Below are 14,601 nucleotides of genomic sequence, written 5' to 3' on the forward strand. Positions count from 1 at the left end.
GTATACATATATATGTATGTAGATTTATTTTTATATAGCTATAGATACAGATAGATATATATAAGTGTGCTACCATTAGCAAGCTAAGCTAACTAGCTTCCACTTTCTGAGTTAGCCTTGCGTGCTACCTTCAACTTTTTGAGTTAGCCTTGTGTGCTAACTTAAATTTTCTGAGTTAGCCTTTTGTGCTAGCTTCCACAATCTAAGTTAGCCTCGCCTGCTAGCTTTCACCTTCTGAGTTAGCCTTGCGTGCTAGCCTCCACTTTAATTGTTAGCCTTGCCAGCTAGCTTCCACTTTCTGAGTTAGCCTTGCGTGATAGCTTCCACTTTCAGTGTTAGCCTTGCATGCTACTTTCCACTTTCTGAGTTAGCCTTGCATGCTAGCTTCCACGTTTTTGAGAGAAACACAAATTGCTCAATTGCTCTTCCAAAATGCTTAAGGTTTAAAAGGACAGACTGTGTGTGTATCTTGTATGCCGTAAATACAGTGTCTTTAATACCTGACTGATAGCATTGTCAGCTGTTATCTCCAGGTGTCTGTCTGCCCTATGCAGGCTGTCAGACTCACCTTCCAGTGACCTCTAGATACACACTCTTCCAGGAAAAGAGAAAACAGGGGACAGACTGCAGCTCAACCTTGACTGCGGCAGCTTTTTCCCACCACCATCATCCGCTCATCGTCGCCGGGCCTCCTGTGTTCTCCATTATCACCTGCACTCATACAATCAGATCAATAATGTTGCTCTTAAGGCTTGTTCGCCCCTTAAAGATTTAAACCCCCTGCTCTATATCCTCACAGACTCCACCAACTCCATCACAGCACCATGCCAGAACGCATTTGCCACCCCTGCAGTAAATGCTTTCCTTCCCCTCGCCATAATTCACCTGGTCTCACCTATGGGGCGCCATTTTGTCTCAGCCAAACGGCAGTGCTAATGAGGCTCCATAGCTCTCTGTGATTATTATCAGTGACAGGCACGGTCAGGGACCAGCGGCTCACGACTGCCCCCCCTGTACATCAGATGCTGTAACCCACTTGCCCCCGTGGCTCCTGGCCGACTGAGCCTCTTGCCCCTCTGACACACACGGTGCACCGCGTGGCCTTGTGGAGGGACAGACGGGTGCAGAGGTTGACTGGCTGCTGGTACCCAGAGCACTGCCTGCCGCAGCCAGGCCCTCCACGGCCCTCGGGCTGTTCTGTCTGTTCAGCATCTCCCTTTAACCTTCATCTAGGAAACAATAAAACAAGAACAGAGAGGAGGAGGAGGAGGAGGGAAAGAGAGGGTGTGAATTTCGGCGTGTGTGTGTGTGTGTGTGTGTGTGTGTGTGTGTGTGTGTGTTGGTGCTCTGAGTATCTGTGTGGGGGGAGATAGAGAGAGATGCTGTGGACATTTGACACATCTCCTTAAGCCAATGTCTACTTTATTATCTTTGGCAGTCCTTATTGGTTGCACTAATCAAGTGGAAGGCAGCAGCGCAGTGTCGGGGGCTAACACACTGCGTGTGACAAATATATTATTAACTGGAGGGAGACGGGCGACCTTGGCCGTGTCACCTGAGGACCCCGCCGGCGCTCGCTCTGCCAGCAGGAAACGACCTTCATATTAAATCCCTGCAGAGGTCAATAAACTAAATAATTCACAAAGGTTACATACTTTGCGCTGAAATCTGCTAAAAGAGAGCGAGGCGGGAGAGGAAGAGAGCGAAGGAGGGAGGGGAGATGGCAAATCTTTTGACTTGTGAGCTGCTGAACGAGGACTGGTGTCCTTGTCAGAGTGTAGTCTCTTTATCATGGGGGGGGTTTATATGAGCGTGTCAGAGGACGATGTAAATCCTGAATCTCTCTCTATTTCCTCGCCGCTGTCACTCTTGGATCGATCCGTCATCCTGTGGCAGTGGTGGAGGTGATGGTGGGGGTTGGCCAGGAGAGGGGGGGGTCAGTGTGCTCTCATAACACGGCAGCCCTTTTTGACACAACAGCACACGCAGCTGTATTTATACCCACAACCTGGTTGATCAACCCACCGCTTTGAGCCATCAGGGAAAAGGGCTTTGTTTCTTTGTGGTGTATATGATTCCCTGCTTATGCAGTAGTGTCAGTTTTTGTTTCTATGCATTTCAGAGTGATGGATGCCCTCTGTTTGTGTTAGTCCACGCAGGGCTATTCTTGTGGGCAGGAGGCAGGCCTGTCCAACACAACTAAAGGTCACGGTTAGAAAAATAAGGTTGACAGGCTGGGACAGAAAATGGGGGGGGGGGGCACTGTAAACTGAAATCAAGCAAGAATTACCACCTCACAGTTGTATGCCTCCGTTGACTGGTCAAGTTACAAAATGTCATCACTTTATCATTTTATCCTATTGTACAATTGTGTGAAATACTAATTAGTAGCATATGAATTCTTGAGTTATGGCCTAAAAGGTGTTTAGTGACCTTGGACAACCAAATTTGAATCAGTTCATTCTCCAATAAAGACTTGGAAAATGTCCAGAAAAGAGTTGCACGACTCAGAAGAGCTAACAACGTCGGAATGCACATAACCACAGAGACAGGGCGGTTATTTCTCTGCTCTGTTTTATGAGAAATATTTTATAACTTTTTTATTATTATTTTCCCATAGTATTTATGGGCATAGCTTTGATATTAGGCAAGCATCAAGAGGTTGTTTTTTCACTTTCTGTTTCCAAGTTTTTATTGGAGAATGAACTGATTCAAATTTGAGATTTGTGGACCCCAGAAAGAGTAGCTATCTTGATACCGGCTAATGTAGATCCAAATAAATAATGAATCTTATTTATTATTTTATTAATTTCCTAGATAAAGTGGACATGGGAAAGTGTATTTGAAACAAATTGGAAACCTGAACTAGTGCTAACATGTTGATGTTTATTGAGGTTTATATATTTGTTAAGCATGTTAGCATGCTAAAGTTTGTTAATTAGCACTGAAAAAAAAATAATGAAATTTTGACCCTATGATGGGGCAGGAGGAAAAGTTAAGGTATCAAATTTATGGGCAAATTGTTAAGACATGTTACTAAAAAACACATGTCAGATTTGTAATTATTGCATTATTAAGAGAAAAGTTACTACACATAATGACTCAGGTATGTATGCCGTTTCAAACTTAGATTTAGTTTATAAAGCTTATAAAATCCCAACAGGAAGCTTGAAACAAAGTTTAACTAAATTTAACTCTCATACTTTCTGAGTATCAGTGGAACTCCTGGTTTTAAACACATCATACTGATGTCAGACACTGTGTGATGATTAATCAATCTGGGAACACATTGGCTATTGGTCTGACCACGGAGAAGCCTCTGGGGTTAACAGACAGTATTTCTGGGGTTACGGTGTAGTCAGTGGATATCCAGGCCAAGATTTCCTCTTCCGTGACTCGGTCATTGTTGATACTCTGATTAGCAGCTTGACCTGAGACTAGGTAGCCAGTTTACAAGCTAATGTTAAACCAATAAAATTCATCGTCAGATAATAGACAGTAGGTTCCCAGATTGCTTTGGGTCAGACAGGTTGTATTCAACCAAAGCCTGCTCGAACCCGATTGCTCAACGCTGCTAGGACTACAAACGGGCTACAAACAGAAAACGCTTCCAGTACTGAGATCTTGTCCCACCTCCTCCAGATTCTGCATTCAAATGCAGATATCTGTTTGTACTGACTGATGAGTATAACTAAAGGCACAATAAGGAACAACTGTTCAGAATCAGCTTTATTAGTGTGTGTACACATACAAGCAATTTATGTTTTTCATTGCCCTCAATGAATTGTCATAGAAATAGACATAGAGCCTATAACTAAAACAACTAGAGACCATCTTGCGATGTCGCGATGCCAGATCTGGACAGGGTGGGTGGGTGGGGGGCAATTTCCACTTTCCCACTTCCGACCCCCCTACTTCCGGTGCCCTCGCTCTAACCACACCCACCTGTAAATTTAGCCTTCAATTTGATCCCAACTACACACTTTGTACAGATTTGTGACGGTTTCGTGGCTGTCCATTGGCAGAAAAGTAAATACCTGTCAAGGTACTCGCTGTCGCGACTGTTAACGAAACTAGACAAGGTAAAATATAAACATTTAACTATATTAAATGTTACATAAATGTATATTAAAAGTGTATATATTGAAAAAAATTACATTTTTAAGATGGCAAGGGTGAAGAATTCAGTGGGTTCACGTTCCTTTGTGTCATCAGCATACAGCAGAAAATAAATAGCATGTCTACAGATGATCTGATAGCTACGCGCAATCATCTCTGAAATGTACACTTTGTTTTAAAGCGAACAATGACTTGTGAAAGTTTTGCAAAGGGCCGATTGTTGGCAGCAAACTCAAAATTCAATAGAGCATTCAAGTAATGGGCCCTCATATTTAATATGAACACAAGCCTGTACATTTCAAGCATAATGAGCTGACATTGTTGGGGGAAGTGGGGGGATTTTGCCAGTGCTCACCTGGCAACCGGCTTTGGCTGCACATTTAAAAGCGTCAAACATTTCACAGCTCAAAGAGTTTGCGGGGGAAGTCTTTAATACGGCTGGTAGTATCTGCCTCGCCTCTCTGCGTCTTGCTCGTCTGCCTTTGAGGTGCGGCGGCAGATGAGACACATCAGCGCCATCACGGCTTGTCACAGGGAACAATCGCGTCTTGAAATAACACAAACAGCCGCGTTCAAAGACCAGACATGAAAAGATGACACACGCGTCAAGAGTTCTGAATGCAGTTTTGGTGTGTGTGTGTGTGTGTGTGTGTGTGTGTGTGTGCTACATTGAGACAGACTGTTTAGCATGGATGGTGAATAGAGAAGGAGAACTTTTACATAAGGGGCAGAAAAACGAGGGATTTAATGTGAATGTAGCTACTGTAGAAGAAAGGCAAAGAGAGAGACAGAGGGATGATAGAGGAGGAAACAGTGAGACAGGCGGGAGGGGGGTGGATGAGAAGGATAGACTTTAACTGTCTGAAGGACAAAGCTACTGACCCGCGGATCATTCAGAGGATTGCCTTTCAGTTTCAGAGCAAGGTCAGGCTGCTTATTTTACCTCAGTGTTTTCACTAATCTGTTTTTTGCGCCGACACAAACAAACACAGAGGCCGCGCGCACGTACACACAGTGTGGCACGCACATGCAAACGCTGTGGCTAAGCCTTCCCATACTGCCTTGAAATAATGACAGCCTATGTAGGCTTTGCTATCAATAAACATTAGTCGTGCAGGCTTTGTGCCTACATGAGTATCACACTACCTCGGACCTGTCGTGAATTTCAATTGCCAGATGGGGGTGGGGGGGACGACGGCACGTCACAGACCGCACGTGTCCAAGTTGCATTCCAATTTCCTCAAGACGTCCCCCCCCCCCGATGATTCGGCTTTCGAAATGAATAAAACACTGTGTTCTTTATGCTTTAATCTATTGTGAGACATCTTGGCGTAATGAGCTAAAATCAAGGCCTCCGTCTCGTATTGACAGCTCCGAAAGTGGTCGTCGGTTGGCAGCTCATTAGTAGCCACACTACATTCGTGTCAACATGTTCGCTGACAATCAGAGGGGGGGGATGCTGGGAAGCTGTGGCATCTCGAGGGAATAGTCGGCATCTGCGGTGGAGACGTACCGGTGGGCATTGAGCTCCCGGCAAAGCGCTCCTTCGTAACACAACGACACCGACTGGCAATCGCTGGATTAGTGCCCCACTGTGGTTCTAGAGGGGTTCTACGAAGCTGCAAGGTCCAGAAATACTGCTCTGAGAGCAGGGTAATCTGCAACCGGTGTGCGTGTGGAGTGTCAGGATGTGTGTGTATTTGTGTGTGTGTGTGTGTGTGTGTGTGTGTGTGTATACAGAGTGGGTTAAAGTGCCCCAGTGTGTTCCATGCTGATCTGATAATGAGTGAGCAGGGTCAATAGGATGTTAACGGCCCCGTGGGAACGGCCGGTGGTGGATGGGCGGAGGGAGGACGAGGGCCCAGGGACACGGAGATGTGTTTTCACTGTCCTCGCTCGCCGCCATCTGTGTGTTGTGTGTGTGTGTGTGTGTGTGTGTGTGTGTGTGTGTGTGTGTGTGTGTGAGAGAGTGAGATAGAGAGTGCAGCAGGGACAGTAAGGTGCCTCTGTCCCTGATATTTGACTCTTAAGCTCAGCCCCCGCTGTGTCCTCCCAGTAAAGCCCCAGTCAAACAAAGCAGCTCGCCCAGTGTGAAGCCAACAACCACCCCAGCAGCTTTGACTACTGATAGGGCGTTGCTCCACTGCTACAATTATTAAACAAATACACACATCACGCTTCCACTATCGCATCAAAAATCAATATCAGAAACATGATGAGAGCTTTGAATGGGACGCTTATTTTTTTTAAAGGTTTCCGAAGGTGTTTCACACAAATCTAGCGGCGTGTATATGTCTGACTCATAATGCTTGCAAAATGGCGTTAGTGAATGAAGGGTCGTAAACCAGAAGGTGAAAGAGGAATCGGAACCCCCCCCCCGATACATTAGTAATAAAACCTTGTACAAGAAGACAGCGTGTCAGCTGTGTGTTGGTGGGTGAAACTCCTGTTACATGTGTAAGCCGAGAGAGCAGCACTAATAGCTGAACGGTTGGGGACGGCTACGTGATCGGTACAGCTCGGCCCCTAAACACACACACACACACACACACACACACACTGTTGGACGTACAAACAAAATGACAGTATCAGAAACAGTGGTTCAATATTAACGAAAAATACAAATAAATGGCTGCCTTTTGTGCCTGACAAGTGGGTGAAAGAAGAAGGCCCATGATGGCAAGCGGGGGAGGGAGAGAGAGGAGGTGCAGGGAGCACTAAAAAACATTGCGTGTTGTGTTGGCAGGCGCTCCCTTCAAATCCCTTGGCGGTTCAGAGATTTTTTTTTTCTCTCTCTCCGTGCGATGCCCCGCCCTCGCCATCTGATATTCAAATGCGGAAAAGGAAACTGGAGGAGAGCTCCTCCCGGACCACCCGCGGAATCGTCAGGGATTAGTCAAAGAGCACCAAGTAGGTCAACAAGATGCAGGGCCGGCGCGTGTTCAGGGAGGGAACGCGAGGCAACTCACCCACACAGGAGTCGACCCAGTCTTGCGTTCCCGTTCACACGCGTGAACTGTGCCTCTCTCTCGCACATACACACGCGAATAGGGCGCTCTCACACGAGGAGGCAGCCACGCTTTACTCAGTGACCTGTTTTTTTCCCCCCATACTTTGACAGTTATCCAAAAACAACTCCAAAATTCCTCTTGATTTTTTCTGTTTCAGAGCAAGCGGGTACGGGTTAAGCATCAGATATGAGGACAGGCGTAGGGAGATGTAAACATTCCCACTGCTGTCAGCCGTTGATTCCCTGGCAGAACATTTGCTTTGCCGGGCAAAAAAATTATGAAGTTTTAATACGTGAGGATTATAGTTTTCTTTTTTTTTGGAGCGAACTAGTTGTTTCACCTCTAAACTTTTACATGCAGTGTGCGTTTAGGTCACTTACAATATTGAATGACAGTCGCACCTTCACAAAACAGCTCCAGGCTTCCTTGGAGATTTTTCTAAAAGATTTTTTGCAACCATAGGTGTTTATTCTTCGCTGTAGCCGACCGAAGAAGCTTCTGAATGGGAAAGCAGACACCCTCCCTATTGTGAGGCCTACCATCATGATATCCCTCCGCAGGGTCGCCGTGGATCCTTTTCAGTCGGATCACTGGCTCTCCGGAGAAACCAGACACGGAGAGGGCTGCCCTAAATAACACTGACATACCTGGACTGTGAGCGTAACATCAACTGTCTGTGCGTCACCGGACCCAGAAGACGACTCTCGGCGTCCCATGATGACCCAATGTAGCTCTTTCTGGAGCACTTTTCCCAGAGGAGCAAACCTAAATAACTCCCGGGACGTACTAATTGTGAGTCAGATGAAGGAATAATGTGAGATGGGGTCATCAGACTGAATCAGCAGTTTGGCACACCTTTCCCGACAGTGACAGCTGTGACTTTTCAGTGTATCTCCTATCTTAGCGCGGGAATTATCTATCTTGTCTATCAGACACAGTTTCATCTCCCTGAAACACCTCAAGGACAAAAGTGGAATATTTACCGAGACGACCGAGATGGCTGTTTAGCATGTCTGCCGTAATCCAGTCATAATCACTCCCGTCTGTTTATTTTGAACAGAGGTCACACATTTTTTTTTGTCTCCCTTCAACAGTTTGTTTCGCCAATAAAGACAGTTTCACTTGTTAATGAGTAACCCCGCTCATCACAAAGGCGAGGAATGTCAGTTTCGTGGCGATGTTAGAAAGTTCAGGCGCCAACCTTGTCAAAAATTGGTTGAAAAAGTGAACGTGGTTACCTTGGCAGCTGTGGCACCCAAGGTAGAGCGCCCGTCCCGTAACCACAAGGTTGGTGGTTCAAACCCCTCTACAGTCAACATGCCAAGGTGGCCTTGAGCAAGACACCTAACCCCCAGTTGCTCCTCCGGGATGGGCCAAATGCAGAGAATTGTAATTTCCCCATTGTGGGACTAATAAAGGCTTAATTAATTATTATTATTGTCCTTGTTCTTTTGTTGACTTTGTTGAATTAAATATATGGCCTCAGCAGGGTTTCATTCATGCCAAAGCAGTTGAAGAATCCAAATACAAGTTGTTTTTTTTGCAGCATCACATGCTTTCAGTCGAACCCCTCCCCGCAGCTGCATACGTGGGGAATGTCACAGCCATCCCATACTCATTCCAGTTCAAAGGTTACAGTGTGGTGTGACTTCCAGCAGGGCCCTCCCACCGCAGATCGCACCTGCCTCCTCCCCAAGAGGAGCCTTCCTTCACTCCAAAAAACCTTGGGAGTCACTGCGGTTGAAATTGGGGAGCAGAGGTCAAAGGTCCGGAGGGTTAATGTCTGCTGACACTCCATCTCCCTCCCTCTGAGACAATCAGGCGTCTGAATCTAAAACTCTCCTCTGTCTGAGCTGCTGGGCCAAGAGTGCGACACTGCAGAGCTGACCTTTGCCCACGCATTCATGTGTTTTCCATCTATTTTCTTTTTTCTATACCTTTAAAAACATTCAGCGCAGTACAGTGTTAGTGTATAAAGAACCAATGTTAAAGATGGCTGGTGTCAGATCCATCTATTTCTGGATGATGGGAGCAAATCATATCTTCATAACCCGTCCAAAGATTTGAATGATAATCTGCCCCAGTAACCGCTCAGTGAACTCCTGCTGACACCAGAGGTGAGTCACAGATGAGCTGGCTCTATCACAGCAGCCTATTATACACGTAGATGAAAAATCTGATGCATAACCTGAAATTAGACATTTTAATTTTCACTGTACTCTACAGCTGTTTGTTATTTTTGCTCTAATAACACTCCAGCAATGTTTAACTTACTACTACTGTTTGCAATGTTAACAAGATTGTAAAAAGTCAGTCTTGTAAAACAACAAAGTCCGTTTTCCTAATGACGTTTAAATGCTTGTTAACCTTCCCTTTTTATAAGGCGACACGCTTTTTTTCTCCATTTCCTCCTCTTCTTTTGTCACCAGCCAAACACTGCAACCAGCCGGTTAACATCCGCAACCAGCCTCCTCCTCTGCAGCTTCTCACAGAATGTGTTAAGATACATAAATACAAATCATGACACAATGTTTTCAAACATGACCTCAGACTTTTTTTTTGTCAACCACAATCTGTCCTTATACTTGAGGTCAAAGGACAGAGTTTCCTGAGCCACATTTCTGTGAAAAGCTCCCCGGGGCAAAGTTCAGCGTGTTCTAGTTGGGGGGGAGGAATGAAAGGGAGGATATTGTATCTCCATTTATGTGGCATTCGGGGGTCAAAGGTCAAAGATGAAAGGTCACTCCGGTTCAAAAGGTTACGAGGTGAGATGCCATCCAAACTGCTGAGCCGGTCCCTTCGCCTGAGTTAAGGCAGAACAACAAAAATTATTTCCCGAGCCGCACTCGTGGTGCAATCAGAGGACGGCGATAAACAGCAGCAAACATCAACTTTTTATGAACGGCACTTCGCCGAGGACTTTGATCGGACTTTTAACTGCTGCTGCACTCAAAATGCAAATGGCAGGTAACACCTACTGTGAACAACAGCCTTGTAAAAGAAAACTATCCAATTTACCTGACTGACATGTTAAGTGCCGCCTCTGTTTATACTTCTGGCAATGAACTGAATTACTGTTTAAACACCACGGTGGGGTTGCAGCAGGTTAGGAGCCACAGTATCCAACTGGATGAATGCAAGCGGCCAATAACACAGCGTGATGTGATAGCAGAGCAGTGGGAGGGGGGGGGAGGAGGAGGAGCCACCCCCCTCTTGAAAAGGGAAACAGAGACAGGGATGGGTAGAAGTAGGTTATGTTGTTGTGTTCTTATTCATGAGAACACTGATGTTCCCCAGGTCCTTAGAGACATTTTGTTCAAGGCCATGTTGAGAAGACCGACTGCGGGCCAGTGGACCTGATAGCACAGATTAGCTCAAGATGCCAGAGAAGAAAGAAAGAAAGTTATTAAGAAGCCCCCCCCCCTGTACCCTGTTCTATGTGGATATACTGTACATTTTTATTTTATTCCTGTTCTATCTTTATTTTGTTGTATAGTATGTGTATTTATTGTCTGTGTCTGTGTAGTTGAGCTGCTGCAACACTTGAATTTCCCCCATGGGGATCAATAAAGGAATATAATAATTTGGTGCACAATCACAAGTTTAAGGTTTTCATAGGCACCTGCTGTTTCAAGAGTGACACCCCGCTTCACACTTTAGTGACACACATTCACACCTGGGGGGCTGCCTCGGTGCCTCGTTCAAGGGCACCTCGATGACGTCGATGCTGTTTTCACTTTCTCCACTTTGGTCACTGTGTGCTTGGTGCAGGTTGTAAATCCCCAGTGCTGTGGCAGATATATTCTTTAAACTCTCATACTCTTGAGCTCATCCAGGGAGAGGCCTGATGAGTTGTTCAGGAGATGCTGACTAAAAGGTTGGCTGGGGCCACTTCTTACTTAATTCTCAATTTAATTGAAAGGCCATTTATTAACCTGCTGTTGTTCTAAGGGGATAGGTTATGGAATTATTGTGTAGTCTCCATTAAGATTTTTTGTTGCAGGCTGCCTATTCATTGGCATTTGACCATTCATTATAAAACAAAACATGATGACTATGTGCAAAGGTTCTTACTGTCGTATAATAAATTATGTAAATTCCATTTTCCACAATCGTGAGTTATGTTGGCCCAATTAAGGAGAACAATCTTTATTCCAGAAGAGAAAAAGTGTGGGTTCGAGATGACCCTCCATTAAAACATGTGACAATAATAGTCAGGTTACAGTAAATGTTACATTTAAGCAGACCCCAATTAGTGATTCAGTATAACTACTCCACAAAGTTGGGAGACTTATGAGAGTCACATTAATAAATCAACTGGTCAAAACAGTTGCTGCTGGGGCTGAGAATTGTTGATCTTTAGTCTTTACTATGGTTTGAGCTCCAAAAACATTCTACATTCCCCATTATGTAACCCAATGGGATTATCACCTGAATCTAAGAATCCAAGTGTTTTCGTTAGCTTAGCTTAGACCCCCTTCCTATCTACATAGGAAGGGGGTCCTCTTCACGGAGCACACCATGTTGTGACGCCATGTTTCTACAGTAGCCCAGAACGGACAAACCAAACACTGGCTCTAGAGAGGGTGTTTTGTGTTTTTACATTACCAGAAGCCCGACATAGTCATCCTACACGCTTATGAAACTGTGGTAACATGAGCCACAGAATGCAAATCTGTGGTGTTGCTAGCTAGCGTCTGACTTCTGTTGCTCCTGAAGTAGCTTTACTATGGTAAAGATGGCTTCTGAACGAGGAGAGTGGCATAACCACCATCTCGCACACTGCGGTTCACGTTACCACAGTCTTTGAACGAGTGAGTGGAGGAATATTCAGTTGGTTGGAATCTGCAACCATACTGCTAGACGCCACTCAATCATACACACTGTCCATTTAAGGAAGTTCCTCCAGATTTTAACAATAAAGAGATAAAAAAGAAGAAAGTTCCTCTAGAGTCTAGAGTCACAGCAGACATTATACAACTGTTTTAACAGGCAGAGGGGTATGTTCTCCCCCTGACAGGTATATTGAACTGTATGTGTGAAATCAGTGGAGTGCCACTTTAACTTATTCTGTAAACCCCTGAACCTTTAAAATTGCCTCCACTCTCTGTCCTGTTGATATTTACTGGGAATAACTTTTTGGTGATTGTTGAAAAGAAATGCTAAAATACGTAATACCATTGTTAATGCTACTGTTAATGTTACTGATAGCTTTTTTTGCACTAATAGTAACAGTACTGTCCCTGGTATTAGTTTGTACCACAAGTACTACTCACATTAACAATAAAAATAATTCAGTTACAATTAAAACGTACAAAAATAGTTACTTCTGGTAATTCAATTCAATTCAATTCAGTTTATTTTATATATCCCAGAATCACAAATTACAAATTTGCCTCAGAGGGCTTTACAATCTGTACACATGTTACATCCTCTGTCCTTCCCTCACATCGGCACAGGAAAAACTCCCCTAAAAAACCCCTTTAACAGGGAGAAAAAAGGAAGAAACCTCTGGGAGAACGACAGAGGAGGGATCCTTCTCCCAGGATGGACAGAATGCAATAGATGTCATGTGTACAGAATGAGCAGCATAACAGTAATAACAGCAATAACAAATGAATGAACATGAAAAATAATAAAGCATAATCTGCCCTTTAATGCAGATAATTATTGTTGTGTTATTGTATAATTATTATAATGGTCATTTATTAACCTGCTGTTGTTCTAAGGGGATAGGTTATGGAATTATTGTGTAGTCTCCATTAAGATCTTTTGTTGCAGGCTGCCTATTCATTGGCATTTGACCATTCATTATAAAACAAAACATGATGACTATGTGCAAAGGTTCTTACTGTCGTATAATAAATTATGTAAATTCCATTTTCCACAATCGTGAGTTATGTTGGCCCAATTAAGGAGAACAATCTTTATTCCAGAAGAGAAAAAGTGTGGGTTCGAGATGACCCTCCATTAAAACATGTGACAATAATAGTCAGGTTACAGTAAATGTTACATTTAAGCAGACCCCAATTAGTGATTCAGTATAACTACTCCACAAAGTTGGGAGACTTATGAGAGTCACATTAATAAATCAACTGTTATGTAAATTCCATTTTCCACAATCGTGAGTTATGTTGGCCCAATTAAGCTTCTCCCAGGATGGACAGAATGCAATAGATGTCATGTGTACAGAATGAGCAGCATAACAGTAATAACAAATGAATGAACATGAAAAATAATAAAGCATAATCTGCCCTTTAATGCAGATAATTATTGTTGTGTTATTGTATAAGTATTATAATGGTCATTATTATTAATATTGGTATTGTGTTGTATTATTATTATTGTGATATTATTATTATTAGTGGGGGTGTGGGCAGCAGCTGAGTGGAGTCTTGTTCCTTTAAGGGTGGTGTCAGAGGAGGAGGAGGAGGAGGAGGAGGAGTGTGGCTGTCTCCGCTCACTTCTCCACCGTGAGGGGACTCCGAGAATAAACACCTCCCACAGACTACACGCCTCGGCTCGGCCACAGTCGCAACAAAAAACACAACAAAAAAAACAAAAAAAACACCGAGGCGTCTTTTTTGGGACTAAACATTTTGATTTTTTTTTTTTTTTTTTTTTTTAAGCTTGCCTCGCCATCTTTGTCCCGCCCGACTGAAGTGTCAAGACGGACGCGGTCGCTTTTTTTTTTTTTTTCTCTCACTGGATTTGCCTCCCTCCTGTCGAGCAACAACGATGCGCCTCTCCGGCTGACGACGCAGGTAGGGGCTCCGAACCCAGAAACGCACTGTCACATCTGGAGAATCACTGTTAGAACCGAGCAGGGTGGTGGTGGTGGTGGTGGTGGTGGTGGGGTTGGAAAAAATACACTCGGACGGGTCGTCGAGGATTGTTCCTGTCGAGGCTGCGAAACGGGCTGTTTGCGTGTCGTGGGGAGAAAAAAACAAAAAAAACGCTGCATAAAGAAGTGCAGAATAGAGCCTGTCTGTGGGCGTCTGTTCCAGCCCGCCGAGTTAGACCCGCCGCTGTCCGTGCTTCCTGGCCACCATTCCGGGCTAAATTCTAGGTATGTATGCGTGTGAGGAAATTAATGTCAATTCTAGTTCATGTTCCGGATCCAATGAAAGCGTCCTGCTCGTACTGTACCGCTACTGTCACACACTATGACCGCCCAGTGCATTATATCGCCTCATCATTAATGGTGGAAAAAAACACACCATAAGGCCGCACAGTGTCAGAATGTAACGTTGGTACAGTTTATGTCACACTGGAGTCAAACACTAGTCGGCCGCCTATTTTGGGAGTCGTTTTTAGCACCACCAATGGGAAAGGCTTCACAGTTGCACTGTTCTGTAAATGACTATTGGCAGGTCGTGCTCCCTTTTTTTTTATAAATAAGAAACACATCTAGAAGGGTTTTGAATGAATGTCAAGGCCTTGAGGGTAGTTCTGAATCGAGTCATGAATG

General features: G+C 44.4%; 1 protein-coding gene across 1 annotated transcript in view; it reads left to right on the forward strand.

The window, feature by feature from the left end:
- The first annotated feature begins 13,837 nt into the window (after positions 1-13,837).
- Positions 13,838-14,601, forward strand: part of nrip1b (nuclear receptor interacting protein 1b) — a 39,137-nt gene continuing 38,373 nt past the window's right edge. The window contains exon 1 of the mRNA XM_054626542.1: positions 13,838-13,894. The gene's annotated coding sequence lies outside the window, so the exon portion shown is untranslated. The remainder of the gene's footprint in view (positions 13,895-14,601) is intronic.

Source organism: Anoplopoma fimbria, chromosome 24 (genome assembly GCF_027596085.1).
Source record: "Anoplopoma fimbria isolate UVic2021 breed Golden Eagle Sablefish chromosome 24, Afim_UVic_2022, whole genome shotgun sequence".
NCBI lineage: Eukaryota > Metazoa > Chordata > Actinopteri > Perciformes > Anoplopomatidae > Anoplopoma > Anoplopoma fimbria.